The 17,947-nt window shown below is 38.8% G+C and overlaps 1 long non-coding RNA gene across 1 annotated transcript in view; it reads right to left on the reverse strand.

The window, feature by feature from the left end:
* Positions 16,643-17,947, reverse strand: part of LOC110400011 — a 108,850-nt gene continuing 107,545 nt past the window's right edge. Inside the window, exon 3 of the long non-coding RNA XR_002439528.1 lies at positions 16,643-16,761. This is a non-coding gene — a long non-coding RNA (uncharacterized LOC110400011). The remainder of the gene's footprint in view (positions 16,762-17,947) is intronic.

Genomic DNA, 17,947 nt, shown 5'->3' on the forward strand with positions numbered 1-17,947 from the left:
ATGCCCAGTGGTCTAATGCATCTATGTTACACAACAAATCAGAGTGCAGCTCACCTGACAGAAGGGGAACATGACAAGTTTCAACTATAACACAACTAAACTGCAGTTTTCCCCCTCTGACCAGCATGTCCTAATCTCTGAGCTTTGATCTTCTCTTCATCTGGGAATCTTAACGCTAAATACTGTAGGCAAATTTGTTTCACATAGCTATAAAGCATTTCCTTTGAAATCACACTTGAATGAAATTGGAGGCTAATCCTCTCCATTGCCACTGTCTGAGGTTATAAAGAAGCAGGGTGCATACCCTGAAACCTGGGAACTTTTCAAAGGTCGTCCGGAGTGGAAACAATGTAAAACGCAACTACAGTTCCCACTGACCTTGTTGTTGGGAACATGACACCTTCTGTGTGTACCTTTGTCTGGCTTGTGTCTTATCCCAGGAGAGCTTGTCCATCCTGCGTGGGGTTATGGTGAAGGAACCCCCGTTAGGTATCCCTTTGGGATGTTTGACTTTCAGCTTACCAGCTTTACAGATAAACCACGATCAATTATGAATAATCATAGTAATAACAACCACCAGCATCATCATCCATAACCTTAGAGTCACGGATGTTCTAGGAAATACTCCCATCTTTGTTACTGATTTATTGGGCACAACTATACTTCAAACAACAGCAGCCAAAGCAGAAGGCAGCTTCTCAGAGAGACATAAAGCCATACTATAATTTTCATTGTAATCAGTAATGCAACTAAAATAAATGCTAGGCATTTCACACAGGTCAACCTATCATATTTAGGAATGCATTCCATGTTCAAGCACCAAAAGAACAATGGTATCTATGTTCCAAGGCCTTGAAAACTACTTTGTAGATATTATTTTTCATTTCTACTTATTTTCAGAGGACTGACAAAATTCGTCTGCTTTTCTGCAAACTGAGGGTAACATTCTAAGAAGCTGTGCCGCACCTGGGCATTATCACACTACTTCCTCAAATCTGAGAGAGTTTTACTGTCACTTTCTCAGAGGGCGGACAGAAGTTCATAAATTTGGCTAGTCTCTAGTGGGATCTTGACACTTCATTGAAGCAAATATTGGCCTATCCAAAGGCTAATTAAGGACAGAAGTGCTAATTAGTATTATAATGGATTTTTTAAACACTTATGCAAATAATTAGACTAGGTATCGAGATATTACAAGTATTGATGTGACATACACATTTAGGATAAAATCCGAATTCACACTTTTCTTCAATTTTCTGCCACAATAACAATTGTGCAACTGTATCCTTCTCTGACAAATTTGCAGAACAACTGTAATAAATGACTTTTTTTTTAAATTATTTTTGAGTTATCTATGAAAGCGTGGCAGCTACTCTTTAGTTTTTAAGTACTGCCACATTGACACATGCTGAGTACACAATATATTGTATTTCAACCAAGACTAGAAGAGCTTTTTCTATAGAAGCTTGCAGTACTCTGATACAAGAAAGCAAAAGATTGTAATGCAATCATAATCAAACATAATAGAAGAAAGACATCAGAAATAAACTGCTTTTTCACAGTGCTTTCTGAACTATGGAAACATATCCTTCTATGATTGAGTGATCCTTCTATGATCGAGTGACCCGTCTGGTGGATGAGGGAAAGGCTGTTGATGTGGTCTACCTAGACTTCAGCAAGGCCTTTGACACTGTATCCCACAGTATTCTCTTGGAGAAACTGGCAGCCCATGGCTTGGACAGGTACACTCTTTGCTGGGTAAGGAGCTGGCTGGAGGGCCGGGCCCAGAGAGTGGTGGTGAATGGAGTTAAATCCAGCTGGCAACCAGTCATGAGTGGTGTTCCCCAGGGGTCGGTGCTGGGGCCTGTCCTCTTCAATATCTTTATTGATAACCTGGATGAGGGCATCGAGAGCACCCTCAGTAAGTTTGCAGACGACCCCAAGCTGGCAGGAAGTGTCGATCTGCCTGGGGGTGGAGAGTCCCTACAGAGAGATCTGGACAGGCTGGATCTCTGGGCTGAAGCCAACGGGGTGAGGTTCAACAAGACCAAGGGCCGGGTCCTACACTTCGGCCGCAACAACCCCAGGCAATGCTACAGGCTTGGGGTGGAGTGGCTGGAAAGTTGTATGGAGGAAACGGACCTAGGGGTATTAGTCGACGCTCGGCTGAGCATGAGCCAGCAGTGCGCCCAGGTGGCCAAGAAGGCCAATGGCATCCTGGCTTGTATCAGAAATAGTGTTGCCAGTAGGAGTAGGGAAGTCATTCTCCCTCTGTACTCAGCCCTAGTGAGGCCCCACCTCGAGTACTGTGTCCAGTTTTGGGCCCCTCACTGCAAAAGAGACATTGAGGCCCCAGAGTGTGTTCAGAGGAGGGTGACGAAGCTGGTGAGGGGTCTGGAGCACAGGCCTTATGAGGAGCGGCTGAGGGAGCTGGGATTGTTCAGTCTGGAGAAGAGGAGGCTCAGGGGAGACCTCATAGTTCTCTATAACTACCTGAAGGGAGGTTGTAGTGAGCTGGGGGTTGGCCTCTTCTCTCTTGTAACTAGTGACAGGACGAGGGGGAATGGCTTCAAGTTGCACCATGGGAGATTTAGGCTGGACATTAGGAAATACTACTTTTCTGAAAGAGTGGTCAGGCGCTGGAACGGGCTGCCCAGGGAGGTGGTGGAGTCACTGTCCATGGAGATGTTCAAGAAACGTTTAGATATAGCGTTGAGACATAGTTTAGTGGGGTTATTGGTGGTAGGTGGATGGTTGGACTAGGTGATCTTGTAGGTCTTTTCCAACCTAGCTAATTCTATGATTCTATGAGTCTATATCATCTTGCAAATCAAGAGTCTTAATATTTGAAATTATGGGAAGTATAAGATTTATGAGATTTTCAGAGCGACATCACCTTTTAGTTCAAAAAGTTGGGCTTCACCTCGTTCTGGTATCCCTCTCCCACCACTTTGTGCTGTGGCCTGAAACCTCTGTACCTTTCTGGTCATGCTGATTTTCAGATTGTTACTTATGCTCAGATTAACAACAGTTCTAGATCAAAACTGTTCCCTTCATTATTTTTTACTCCCCTTATTCAAGGCACCTGAACAATAAGTAATAATTTCATGGATCCCTGAAAAAAAACCCCATTATTTGAAGAATGAATATTTAAGGCTCTAAATAAATCACAGAATCATAGAATTGATCAGGTTGGAAAAGACCTTCAAGATCATCAAGTCCAACTGCAACCTAACCATACTACCCTAACAACCCACCGCTAAATCATGTCCCTGAGCACCACATCCAAACGGTTTTTAAACACATTCAGGGATGATGACTCAACCACCTCCCTGGGGAGCCTATTCCAGTGCTTAACAACCTTTTCTGTAAAGAAGGTTTTCCTGATATCCAACCTAAACATCCCCTGGTGCAGCTTGAGGCCATTTCCCCTTGTCCTGTCACCTGTCACCACTGAGAAGAGACCAACCCCACTCTCACTGCAATCACCTTTCAGGTATTTGAAGAGAGCAACAAGGTCTCCCCTCAGTCTCCTCTTCCCCAGACTAAACAGCCCCAGTTCCTTTAGCCTCTCTTTGTAAGACGTATTCTCCAAGCCCTTCACAAGCCTTGTTGCCCTTCTTTGGACCTGCTCCAGCACCTCCATGTCCTTTCTGTACTGAGGCGCCCAAAACTGAACACAGTACTCAAGGTGGGACCTCACCAATGCCGAGTACAGGGGCAGGATGACTTCCCTAGTCCTGCTCACCACACCATTCCTGATACAAGCCAGGATGCCATTGGCCTTCTTGGCCACCAGGGCACACTGCTGGCCCATATTCAGTTGACTGTCCATCAGCACACCAAGGTCCCTTTCCATCAGGCAGCTTTCCAGCCACTCCTCCCCAAACCTGTAGGTTTTGCCTGCGGTTGTTGTGACCAAAGTGTAGGACTTGACACTTGGCCCTATTGAAACTCATACAGTGTACTTTGGCCCATTGATCCAGTCTATCCAGGTCCCTCTGTAGTGCCTTTCTATCCTCTGGCAGGCCAACACACCCTCCCAACTTGGTGTCATCTGCAAACTTACTGAGGGTGCACTCAATCCCCTCATCTAGATCATTGATAAAGATGTTGAATAGAAGAGGCCCCAGCACCGAGCCCTGGAGGACACTGCTTGTGACTGGCTGCCAACTGGATTTAACTCCACTGATCACAACTCTTTGGGCCTGGCCATCCAGCCAGTGTTTCACCCAGCAGAGTGTAAGCCCATCCAAACCACAGGCAGCCAGCTTCTCCATAAGGATGCTGTGGGGGACAATGTCAAGGGCCTTACTGAAGTCCAGGTAGACCACATTGACAGCCTTACCTTCATCCACTAGGGGGGTCACCTTGTCATAGAAGGAAATCAGGTTTGTCAAACAGGATCTATCATTCATAAACCCATGCTGAATGGGCCTGATCCCCTGGTTGACCTTTAACTGATCCATGATGGCTTCTGAGATTATCCATTCCATAACCTTCCTTGGCACCGAGGTGAGACTGATGGGTCTATAGCTTCCATGATCATCTTTCCGGCCCTTCTTGAAGATGGCAATCACATTTGCAAGTCTCCAGTCAACTGGGACATTCCCTGTTAGCCAGAACTGTCGAAAGATGATGGAGAGCAGCCTGGCAACCACGTCTGCCAACTCCCTCAGCACTCTAGGGTGCAGTCCATCTGGCCCCATGGACTTGTGAGTGTCCAGCTTGCGGAGCAGGTCCAAAACCATCTCATTGTGGATTGTGCATGGCCTATTCTGTTCCCCATCCCCATCTGCCAGCTCAAGGGGCTGTGTGCCCAGGGCACAACTAGACTTACTATTAAAGACTGAGGCAAAGAAGGCATTAGGTACCTCAGCCTTATCCTGATCCTTGGTCACTGTGTTGCCCTCAGCGTACAACAAGGGATGGAGATTCTCCCTAGACCTCCTTTTACTGTTGATGTATTTATAGAAATATTTATTGTTGGTCTTCACCATAGTGACCAAGTTCAGTTCTAGCTGGGCTTCGGCTTTTCTTATTTTCTCCCTGCACAGCTGAAAACTGTCATGAATGGGAGAGGATGAAAACATGAACACTGCTCATGGACACTAACAAATTAATCAGCTTTTATATCTTTTAGTGACTGAGCGGTCATTTTGCATATTCTGATTCATTCAAATCACAGCTAAGTGGCATTTTACAAATACACCACTTCAGCTTAATTTTAATTTTAATTTAATTGCATGAAAAGATTGAGAAGTTATTTTTCTTGTTTAAACATCCATCCAGGAGTGTTCTTAACACTCTTAATTTTAGCTGGTTTAGCATCTCCTTGTAATACTACAGGAATGAAAGTTTGTTGTAGTCACAGAAGTACTTTGAAAATAAATAATTATAGAGAAATGGGAATTGTTATTCTCTAAATTGATAAAATACACTGTCAGATTTTTGTTCAAAACAAATCTCAAGTTTTTATTACATACACTTTCACTGCCATAGATTTCTTCCCGTACCATTTGGTTTCCCCTGTCAATTTATTGTAATCACTCATTTCTGATTTACATTCTATTTTTTTAACTTATGTGCTATTTTAGAAGAAATATAAATATACCCAAATGGGAATTCTGTTTCATAATATTATTAGTGCTTTCTCTCACACTGCCTTTTATGCATTTAGTAGATGTACTGATGCAAACCCTGAATATTATGAAATAAATGTCTGTATTTTTTCTTTAGCTTATAGGGATGCCTACAGCTAAATGTGTTTTTTAGATGCGTGTAAGCTTTGTTAACTTGTTTTTAAGCAATTTTTAAAGTAGCAGGTGAATTAGAACCAGGACTATGAAGCAATTTGAAGAGGTGATAGGAAAAAAAAATGTGTTTTTCTAGTTACTAGTAAATTTTATGCTTTAAAATTAAATTAGAATACAAATTCATCTTTCAGCTTCCAATATATTTAGATGTAGTTTCAAATATTAAGTTCAATTATGAGTAATTTGAGACTAGATTGTCTCCTTGTTATTACTTTGAAAGCTTTCCTTGTCTTTCATAACCTGCGATGACAAAGCAGAAAAAAGCAATTTTTATGAGCTAGTAACAGACAGTTTTTCTTCTCTAATTAAAAGTTATAATTACAGTTTTGATTAACCCAGAATGAACAATAAAACAGATTAGTTATCAGCTTGCTGCTTTTTATGGAACAATATTGTAGCCTAGAAAATTTAAAATTCTCTGACGTTCTTAAAGCAACTAGACAAAGCAAAAAAAAAACATAAATGCAATTTATGCTCAACTATCTGCATCAATTTATTTCTATTTTGACATCTTATTTTGGAAATGAGCAGAGATAATAATTCAGACCAAAGGCTATCATGGCAATTTTTTGTTAGTCCATAAGGTATACGTTCTACTTGATTGCATTATTTTAAATAGTTTAATTTCTTAACAAGGCTTTTCTCTCTTTGTTTGGATAGCAAAAATAAGGTATTGAGTTTAAGTACCTGGTATTCAATTACTGAATGTCAAAACTGAAATATCTCAAACGGATTACTTGATGCTTTTAAACAGGGCCAATACTCAACAAACACATCCACATATAGGGTTGATTTGTTCTTTTGTTTGGAAAACGAGCCGATTGATGATGTTGCATAAAGAATAGATCTATCAAGTGACATGCTCTAGGATATGCAAGATGTAAGTTACAAAGCCAGACCGCACCTCACAATATTATTAAATGATACTAGAAGTGCTGCTTCCTCTCCAAACCACAGGCACTCTTGTATCTACTCTACAAATCCTTTCAAAAAGTGGAACTAAAATATCCGGAGTACTTAAATACACTAAGTGATGTTACTTTTCTCAAAAAAATTATGATTAGCAATCAGTTCCTGACACACACAGCTCCTTTCTCAGCTAAGAAAAAGATTCACATTATTTTCAAAGAATGTTAATACTTCAGAAAAACTAATGCAAATGGTAGAGCTGGTATTCTATGAAGCTATGTATACCAGTGAAACATCATGGGCATGAGATACAGATATCATTTCTTCATAATCGATTATTTCATTAGCCACAAAAGTCATTTTAGTGTTAAAGGAGATTTGACAAATCACAGGAAAGAATCAAACCACAGATGGTGAAAAATGTGAAAATGCAAAGGTAGGATCTATATGACAGGATAGGGGAAAATCCTACAGTATGCCACGTCAACCACTGTCAGAAAACAGCACACATTCAGCTGCAGCAGAGGACTCATTTGAACAACACTGACTGTGGGAAGGTGTTTAAAACATATTAATCACTGAAATCACGCTGTACATTTGTAAGTATAAAAATAAACAAACAAACAGTAATTTTAAATTGATTCCACTTAGGATGGCCATAAAATATCATTAAACTTTGGAAGCTGAATCAAGGGCAAAATTCAATTGAAATTTACAGATTAGAAATCTAAATTGAGCATTTCAAACTTCTGGAGCTCTTTAAGAGCAACTGAAATCTTTACAGAAAAATAATGTGTTTTATTTTTCTTCTTCAGTACTCTTACAACCTTGTAAAGTGAGAGATATCCTTTTTCCTTTTTTTTTTTGATTTTTTTATTTTTTTCCAAATGCTACTGAAAAGTAATGATCTACAATGTGAAAAGTATTTTAGGGCTGCGGAAACTTACAAGTCTCAATTCACAAAGTAAATCACTTTTGTACAGAGGGCATGAAAGAACCAGGGTTCTTGAGGTTTGACTTTGATGAAATTGAACTTAGCAGCAGAATCATACCTATATAGCTACTCCAACCACCTTTTTTTCACCTTCCAGCTTCTCACCACAAATCTGCCTAAGGCGTGTTTTGATTTCAGATATGAGAAGGGAAAGTGAAGAAAGTTAAACTTATTTTAAGAAGTTGAAAAAGTTATTAGCCCAGTGTTCGTAAACACAGGCTAGGAGATTCACACACTCATTTCAAACATCAGTCTTTAGCAAGAAACTTTGCCCACTGACTTTGTCTGGAATTTGATGGTACTTACGTGTTTAGAAAAAAAAGTTGTTAATCTATTATAAGACTGCTGGAAGAACCACTACTGCATTGAGAAGTTTTATATAATAGTGTTACATGTGATCAAGTAAAGGCCAGATATACCTCTACATACTTCAGACTTCTTTGAAAATCTATTCATTTTGTGATAAAACAGAAAATATCTATATTTAGAATGCTCAGAAGACAATCAACCAAAAATTCACATGAGGTTAGCATGTTACAGAAATTATGAACTACTGAGATTGCTTGTGATACCTATACTTTGTAATCTTAGTTTAAAAGCAAGTTTCTGCAATTTTGCTGTCCTAGAATTACAGATATGTTTTGGATTTTCCTCTGGTGTTTCTTCATTTAAATACATCCATAAATGGCTAACTGTATTTTTGTTAATATATTAGGTAGCACTCTTGGGTAATGGGAGAAGAAAAGTACATATATAAATAAACTCTGCTTCTTTTAACCAGACAGCTAATTCCAGAGAAAAAGAAATACAGAAAACCCACTCTTTCTTCTGCATAAATTCCTTTCATTTAAAAATGAAAAAAAAAGCAGGTTTTAAATCACCCTTAGCAATGAACTGATGAAACAGGAAGGGCTCCACAGAAGACCATAAATGTACACAGGCAAGCAGAAAAGAGATTTTTGGTGTTCAGGAACATGAAAGAAGCGTATGACATAATTTAAAGAGGATGAGATCAGAAAGGGTCAAAATGGGCTGGATCATAAAGAAAAAAGCAAAGGAAAAGGTACATTTCTAAGAGACTCCTGCAAAGACATGGTTAGGCTCGCATTGCTGTAATGGGTCAACACAGGTTAAGCTAGCCTCCTTGCCCATAATTAAGGAAGTTAATGTGTTGCTATCGATGAATTAAGATTCAAATTGTACTTTAAGGATGTCAGTCATCAGTTTTATTTTTCCTATCTTGGCATACAGCAAAGCTTCTTTAACATTTTGTATCTGACAAAATTTGTTATTATATGTAAAAATAAGTCAATCTGAAATTCTGAAAAACCAAGCACCAATTAAATGACTGTTAGGAGAGATGTCTAGGCATGTCATTCTCTGAACATCAAGTCATGTGCTATAATGTACTGTCCTTATTTAAGAATTTTAGAGATTTCTCCTCAAAATTCATTGCTCTTACTTGGTGACTAACATTTTCTGGTAAACTATGCTGCTTATCAAGTCTTTTAAAAATATTTATGACTTCATACATAAAATGACACAGATGAGCAACATGGCTGTTAACTAGTTACTAGTATTAACTAATAACCTCAATTTCCTTTGTCAAATCTAAAGACAGACACATCCTCAACTCTTGCTTTGCAACAAAATGAAAGGAATGTGAACATCATCAGTAATTATGTAATATATTAAAAAGGAAAAAAGTTCCCTGTATTAGAAATCAACTTCAGTTTCCAAAGTGTTCATCTTGCAGAGTGACTCATACTGAGAGTAGCAGATTCCCCTTTGATGCAGTTCTTTCTGTAATATTAATTCTGAGATTTATATCTCTAGTAACATAAAGCCCTTTTCTCCTAACTTCAAACAGTCAGCGGTTGCCATTTTTTCTCTAGATGTAACAAGCTGAGCTATTATAAATAGTCTTAAAACCTGCTGTGATATCCAGTGATACATCCTTATTCCCATGCCCAGACCTCACAAAACTCGTGGTCATCACAGAAAAGTAATACTTATTTCTACTTCACTGGCGTACATGACACTCAAGCAAGCACACAAACACAAATTATTCTTTGCAGAACCTTATTACAATTGTTCAATTGTAGTTAATACTTATTTTCTCAACAAAAATACAGATAATGGAATCTCATGCAGAAAAGAGTGAAGGAAATTTTCTCACTGAAAAAGCATACAATGGTCAGTGACCAGGAAGAAATCTTAGCTCTAAACTGATTCTTTTACAGAGTGGTTATATGAGAAAAGGCTTAGGATAACATTGGAGATCTCTTACAAATTAATTGCAATTCAAACTGTACCTCTTGATGAGTATGGTAATATCGCAAACTGCAGTCTAATGTCAGTTATCCATGAGCAGAGTAATGGGTCTGCAAACAACCCAGTGTCATCCTCCATTAGCTCACGGACGCTCCTTCTTCATGTACCTCACAGCAAGAAACCATTGCTCATCCTTTGCAAATTTCACCGGGACCAGAGACAACAGAGGTGCATTTTTTGTGCAGCTGCACCACAATATTTCCAGGCTAGGTCAGCAACAGCCTTGGGATTTCCTCATTTCATACTAAATAATATCTTTCCCTCTCCATCTGTTCACTGCTTTCCTTTTATTGTGCTATCTATCCAGTTTTTGTTTTATCCAGGTTATTCTGTGTTTGACTGTTGGCTACATAGTCAGCAACCTAAAACGTCATCAGGCCTCCAAACTCTCTTAAATAGTTCCCTGACAGTATGCTTTTGTTGTGGGAGGAAGCCATGATCCATGACAACTGCATCAATGCTTAGTCCTTTCACGCAGGAGCTGTTCATACTTCCATTTTATATTGCTGTAAATTGAACCAGTCTCTTTGAAATTCTTTTTTAGTTTAAAAAACAAAAAAACAAAAACACAAAAATAACACTAACAAAAGAAACCACAAAACGACCAACACCAAAAAATGACATCAACCCTCAACATTTGAAAAGACAAAAACCCCCTGCTTTTCTAATTCTGGAGATACTAGCAAATAGAAAAGTTTGCATTTTTTAGATTAAAACGATTGAAAAGATAATTTCAACTCTTGGTAGCCTTACAGGAAATTGTTTATATTGTGGGCACTCAAATGATGAGTTTCAAATGAGAAAGTTTCAGCTACAGGTAAACACTCCTTTTTCTAACTGTTCTCACTGAAGACAGTAAAGAGATTAGAAAGGGCCAGGAAATGTTCATAAGCTGTGAGTGGTTTTCATATCAGTGCTCTCCAATCCTGTGTTTTTATATGAAGAAGTAGTGGAGAAAATCTGAACTATCGCAGAATCACCTTACTCTTCCTATTAAACTCCAGTACTGGCAGGCATATACACTTTGAGCATCCTGGTGCTGCTCAGCCTCTAATGCAAACAGCACCTTTGCCAACAGCATGAGTGATGGATTACAGCACAGGGCTTTAGCCTCTGCTGGCAAACATCCTCTCTTCGTTGTCATTTAAGCCTAAAGTTTTCAAGAAAATTATTAATGCTATATACAGCTGACAAATAGATGATGAAATTATCATTTGTAATTATGCAGAATAAATTTAGTTGGAAAATTAAATTAATAAAGTGTTGAACACCTTCTGGCAGAAGTGCTGGGATAAACCTATGTTTCTATATGTCTCAATAACATAGGGACAATTTCTGAGCATTGCATAACGTGGAAAGAAATTCATGACATGCAGAAAGGCCTCTCTGCAGAGAGGCTCCGAGTGATTTAATATTGTTCCTGGGGTTGCTGGCAGTGGAGCAGCAGCAGCACTCTCTGTTCTCAGGTTACTACCTCAATAGCAGCATCTTTGTGAGCTAAATAGAGCAGAACAGAGCCCTGCATTGGTTGTGGGGGTATATGTGAAAACAGCTGGTCACATTCTCTACTATCACAGAAAACTGCAGGCAGGTCCAGGCTTCAAGCTGAGATGTGACAAATTCCTAACAATTTTTAAAAAATAAATTATTCCACACTCAAGGCAAACTTCCTGGCTTTGCTCTCCCACATTATCAACATATTATCAGAGGAAAAAAAAGGTTAATATCACGGAAAAAAAACTGTATCTGAAATTCTGTTTTAGGGAACAGATCTAAAGATAAAGTATGGTTTTTATTTTCCCTGCCATTTTTAATGTAGAATGTCTTCCAGGCAGGTGAAACTTAGAGACATATAATTATACTCCATAGAAAATATAAACAAAACAACAACAAAAAGGAAATGCATGTTAAGTGGTACCATAGCTCCAAGTAATTCACAGCATGAATTGAACTGTGGAATGGGATTCACAAAGCTGAAGATGGAAGTCTGCCACGTGGGATTTGAAGAAAAGCTACAGGTTTTACAAAACAATTCTGCACTGACAGGAGTTGAAGCTGAAAGGAAGAGTCCTAACCTATCCACTTAGCTTCTAATATTAAGATTAGCTTTCTATGATCGTTATACCTCGAAGAATATTCCCTGTTTTCTTTCTGAAGAAAAATAATTGGGCACCTTTGGAATTGTGCTACCAAAAAAGAAGAAAATAAATAAGATCTAGAGAAATGCATTCAACAAAGCTGAAATGGTATGAACGCTTAGAAAGGTAACACTTAAACTAAAGAGAAACCTGAAAGGTTTTGAGATACAGGCATGGAAACTGCAGCTGTGGAACTACAGTATTTCACAGCAAAAGTACGCAATCATTTTAGTTTTATAGTAATGAGGACGGTTGGACTAGATGATCTTGTAGGTCCTTTCCAACCTTGTGACTCTACGATTCAATGTGGAAAGCACAGTTTTCTTCTGAAAAAAATAAATAAATTTGTCATCCAGACAGTCTGAATTTAGAACTTTTATTTTCCTCCATATATAATTAATGATAAAACTCCTAGAAGAAAATTTCACAAATTAAGGCCTCACCTACCAGTCCTTTGGCTCCATTTACCTACTTGTTCAATCTATTTATTTATGGAAAATAACAGGTGAATCAAAATGAAATCATAAGCAAACTCATTCTCCCTGAAGTGTTCCCTCAACTTAGGTTGAAATTTGTTAACTCTTTTGATAGGTATATTAATTTCTTTTCATTTAGAGGTTAATTGTACATTGTCTCCCTAATCAAATGCTGTTTTATTACAGAGTTCTGTTCATTGCTGCATTCTCCTAATTGAGTCAGCCAAACATGGCTTCTACCTTGATTTACTTAGGAGTGAATTGGAAAGTACTCTAGTTTTATGTACTTCCTTCCTGGGATGTTCAGAATCATCTTTTTGTCTTAGCACACTGAAAGTTTCCAGTTGAACTGTGTTCTGCTATGGTCCCTGGAGGTTCATTTACAGGATGATTCTTATTTTGCAACATTTCTCAGGCTCAGTTAATTTCCCCTCAGTTCCCCTTATATTCCTATATTCATTCCAGTCTCTCTTCAGTTTCTTCAAGTGAGCCAGAAGCTGTTTAGGCCCTGTTTGAGGGCAAATAAAAATTAAAATTAAAGTTAAAAAAAAAAAAAGGAAAAGAACACAAGCCACTGCAAGTAGGGGAGAACATATGAAAAGAGATCACCAAATCACAGAATTGCAGGGGTAGGAAGGGACCTCTGGAGATCACTGAGTCCAATCCCCCTGCTATAGCAGGTTGCCTACAGCAGGTGTCCAGATAGGTCTTGAGTACCTTCAGAGAAGGAGACTCCACAGCCTCTCTGGGCAGCCTGGTGAGGCCTGTGTGTGGCCTCACCAGGGCAGAGCACAGAGTGAAGTTCGCCTCCCTGACCTACTAGCCACGGTCTTTTTAAGGCACTATAGGATATCATTGGCATTCTTGGCCACAAGGGCACACAACTACCTCGTGGCCAACATGTTGCCCACCAGGACCCCCAGGTCCTTCTACACAGAGCTCCTCTGCAGCAGGTGAACCCCCAACCTGTACTAATGTATACAGATGTTAGAACAAAAATGATTATGAAAGGTTATGAATCAAAAAAATATAAGAAATACATGGCATGATAAAAGGGAATATATTAAATACGTTTCTATTACATTTTAAAATATTTAATACTTCAATAACCTATTTTCCAAGCAGAGACTATAGTCTTATAAAAATTAATGGGAGAATACCATTTTATATATAAGGTGTTGCCAACTGTGCTGTCATTCATAGAGACAGAAATAATAATTAATTATAAGCTTAATTAAGTATAAAATCTTTCGCACTTCTCATTCTGGCTTTGTATGTATATCTGCCTTTCTCAGCTTGATTTATCTCTAGAAGGAAGAGTGAAGTCTCTCAAAATCAGTCTGTCTTCTTTCCCTCCATCAGGCCCATTTAAACTTCTTGAAACTGGTATAACAGATGTCTTTAATTTGTCCCCTAGCCCTTTGTTCCAACACAACAGAAAAACTGAAAACACAATAATTAATAAACCAGGAAGCCCAGCAGACTATCACAAATTCCTAAAATGAAGGAGTATGAAAAACAGAAAACACTGAGAAAAGCCAGGAGAAACAGAGCATAAAATCCAAAGTAATAACTAAACATGGCTGGGAATCCGTTTCTGATAAAAATGCCTTAAACAGATATTTTCGGACTGAGTATTACTGAAAATTTCCACAGGAACCCAGAAAATTCAGTTCTTCTACCTTTGTTCATAGAAGAAGGGTTTACTACAAAAACAGCACTTTCTGAAAGATGATTGAATTCACCATTAAAATATCTAAAATAACCTTCAAAAACCACACATTCTGGTTGACTGGATCTGAAAATGTAACAGTAATATATGTCATACTAGGATGAATAAAAAGTTTCATAGACTTCATGTTTTCCAAGCAAGAAATCTAAATGAGAATAGCACACACTTTTATCACCGCTGAACACTTTCCAGTGTGCTGGAAGGTATCTCATGGGAGATATTTGCTGATATCATAGAAGGCTTTTCTGAAGATTTCCAGCATTCTTACGAGGATTCTAAAGTTCAGCAGTGCTTTAACAAAGTCAGTCTGTAAATTCCAAGGTTTCTGGGATAAATAAGGGCTTTTGAGGTCTGGAGGGCAGCGAAACTCATGGGAGAAATCAATAAAACTGACAGAATGCCTTATGATCTTTTTATTCCTTGCACAAATGTCTTGCCTTACTTTAGGTAAGTCAAAATGGTAGCTGGAAGAATACCGGCTTAGCATAACTGTGGAAGTACTCACACATGACTGAAGCAGGGACTAGGGTGGATATAGTACATGCCACAAATGATTACATGTAATCTCATATTGTATACAATCTCTTCTGTTTTGTAAGCGTTGCCAATTTGATTCCATAAGTTTCAGATCCAGTCAGAAAAAAAGAAAACAAAATCTTCTGGAGATCTTCCAAAAGACTTCTGGGAATGAAGACGTTTCACTGCATTAAAGAGACAGTGAGTCTGAGGGACTGTACAACGGTGGACTGCCCATGAAGCACTTCATATAAAGACAACATTCACATAAGGAGCTGGATATGTTATCTCCAACGAGAGATGACTTCTCGATCTAGCTATTTTAGTGAATATAAAATTCTGGCATTCAGCAGGGAACTTCTGACAACACAACAGAGACTGTAATATCTCGCTGCTTGATTCCATAAACCAAAATGAGTGAAAGTTATATAGTTCCCAGTACAAGTTAATCTGAAACAGAGTCCATGAACTCAAAATACTGCACTCATCTTCCAAATATGTAATGCTGCTACTATGGAGTAAGACAACTCCAAGGTGAGACCCATCCTTAGTTGGTACCTATCTATATAGGATAAATATTAGTTCCAATACAGGGAAGCCAATGTGTTTATTTTGCAGATGTAGGATTTCTTACAGCCTGATTTATTTGCCTAAGCTCAAGAAAAGGTTATTTATTTATATAATCCTTTTCAAAAAATAATTATGCTAGAAGTGAGGAACTAATTCAGAAAAATATTTTGGATTCTATGATGACATTTGCATGCTAGTGTGAATTAACAAGACAATCTTTTAATGAACAATGTGCTTCAAATGAAGGCTATGACAAATAGTAAGCAAATTCAGTAGTTTTCTCAAATGCAATAAGTAACTCTAAAATTAGTTTGACCTTTCTTTACCATGCAACAGCCTGAGTATAGCAACCTAAAGATCAAATTGAAAAAAAAAATCTCTAAAAATCACAATCCTAATGGACATACATATGGAGCAATCTGTTCTCCTCAACCTTTCTGAAATACTTAAAGAGACAGTTTTTGCAAACTGCAGTGAACCGCTGAAAGCAAATTAGAGAGGCAACACTGGTCTATAGCTGCTGCATGTTACTTCCCCAAAACCGCTCTAAGGGGTAGAATGATATCTAGTAACTATTTCACTCAGTGACATAATTCAAGCTAAATAAAGTGAAATTCGTCTACTACTGTCAAATTCAGTCACTTCTCCAATGATTTTCTTGGCAGCAAGAAGAGCAAGTGCCCTTTTGTCATGCCCATATTACTGCATTTGCTTTGGATGTAGGAAACTTACAGCTTACATGCCTATCAAAATAGTGACAGCATTATCCTGGACATGGTGAAAATCTGAATTTGATCTGGCTATGTGCCAAATCATAAGAGGTTTGTGCAGAAACATACTTAATGAGTAGCCAGAACAAGTGGCCAGTAATTGGCAGCTCTGCTACTGTGGTAGAGAATGCTCATTAGGAAGAAAGACTGACTAGTCAGTGTCTTCATTTATTCAGTTTTTGACCTGTAATTTAAACATGTCAAATTGTTCCATTCTGATATACAGCTCAAAAAGACTTTGTGATCTCATGTATGGAGGTGGCAGTTCCCAAAATATTTACAAGTGAAGCAGTCAGTTAATAACTTTTGCCATGCTTTCAATCATTTAAATTATATCTGACACTAAATAAACAACAATGATAAATAGTGACAAGAAGCTACCTGTTTCAGAGAATGCACCTCTCCTGAATTTCAGTGTTTCTCCAAGTTATGATTTGTATTTTCAGGACAACAGCATGGTGGAGGAGGCAGAGATCTCGGTGCGCAAGAGGGTGCAAACGTTGTGCCTGGGGACAAAGGAAACAGAGTGCAGGACAGCCGTACACAGCCATGGGAACCATTCATGAAAAGTGCTGAAGCTAGAGTGCTAGTGAAAAGAAGCCTGTATTAAACAGCACTTGGAAAACCAAGGTCAGGCAAAAAAGTAACCGGACAAGGAAGCCACACATAATACACTCAAGATAACAGAATCAGGCTACTCATCAAGTGGGAGACAAGGCCTCTGGTTGCTTTTAGACAAAGCATGGCATCTACCACCAAGGCTGATGGCGCAGCAGACAACAATTGCCATTTCTGTAACATGCTCCTGTGCCAGGACCGGTTAAGTGCTGAAAATGAATGTGGAATCAGCTGGTAGGAAAGGAAAGTATGCAATTTCCAAAATTAAATAGCTGAAACAAGGTAACAATTTAATTCCCATCTACTTTCAGTGATAAAACACAGATATTTCATGTGCATAGATTATCAATTGATGGTCTGTTAAAGAGCCCTTCTGACAGTTTATACCACAACACTTCACCAAAAGCATTCTTGTAACTGCTTTGGACAAGCTGCTCTCCTAAGAAATGTTTATGCATATGCTAAAATCTATAATTGATCTCTGCCTGCAAATGCACAGTAAGTTTAGAGCCTAAGCTCATGCCAAAGAGTGCTCCATCAGCACCGTATGTGCTGCATTTCATTGCTCACGGTCTAAGCTTCACGATGATTTGAAACAGCTCAAAGGACTGCAGATGGACTGTCCTAAACGTCTGAATTTGTGACGCTTTCCATGAGCTGATCAGTGATGTGGGCTGCTATCCAACAGGTTTAGCTGTGTGCAAAGCATGAAAAACCGAATCAAGAGCCTCACTTTCCATAGCCACTTCAGTTGAGCTACTGAGCACCATCCCTACCAGAAAAAACCATCAGTAGGGCCAGAAATCTCTAACATCAAGCTTCCCAGCTGTGCACCATGCTGTAGCCCAGCAGGGAAATCCAGGAGACAGAAGGGCCCAGAAACATCCCAAAAGACATGTCATTCTGGCATCATCCCCCACATCTTCACATTGTTCAAAATCTAGGTCCAACTGCTCATGTCAGCTTGCACTTATTCTTAAATCTATGCTTTCCAAAATCTCGTTATTTCAATTCAATCAAAGGGAGGAGAATGACAGCCACTCCTGACTACATGCTGGTACTACAGGATGATTT

The sequence above is a fragment of the Numida meleagris genome, chromosome 5 (assembly GCF_002078875.1).
Source record: "Numida meleagris isolate 19003 breed g44 Domestic line chromosome 5, NumMel1.0, whole genome shotgun sequence".
NCBI classification, from domain to species: domain Eukaryota; kingdom Metazoa; phylum Chordata; class Aves; order Galliformes; family Numididae; genus Numida; species Numida meleagris.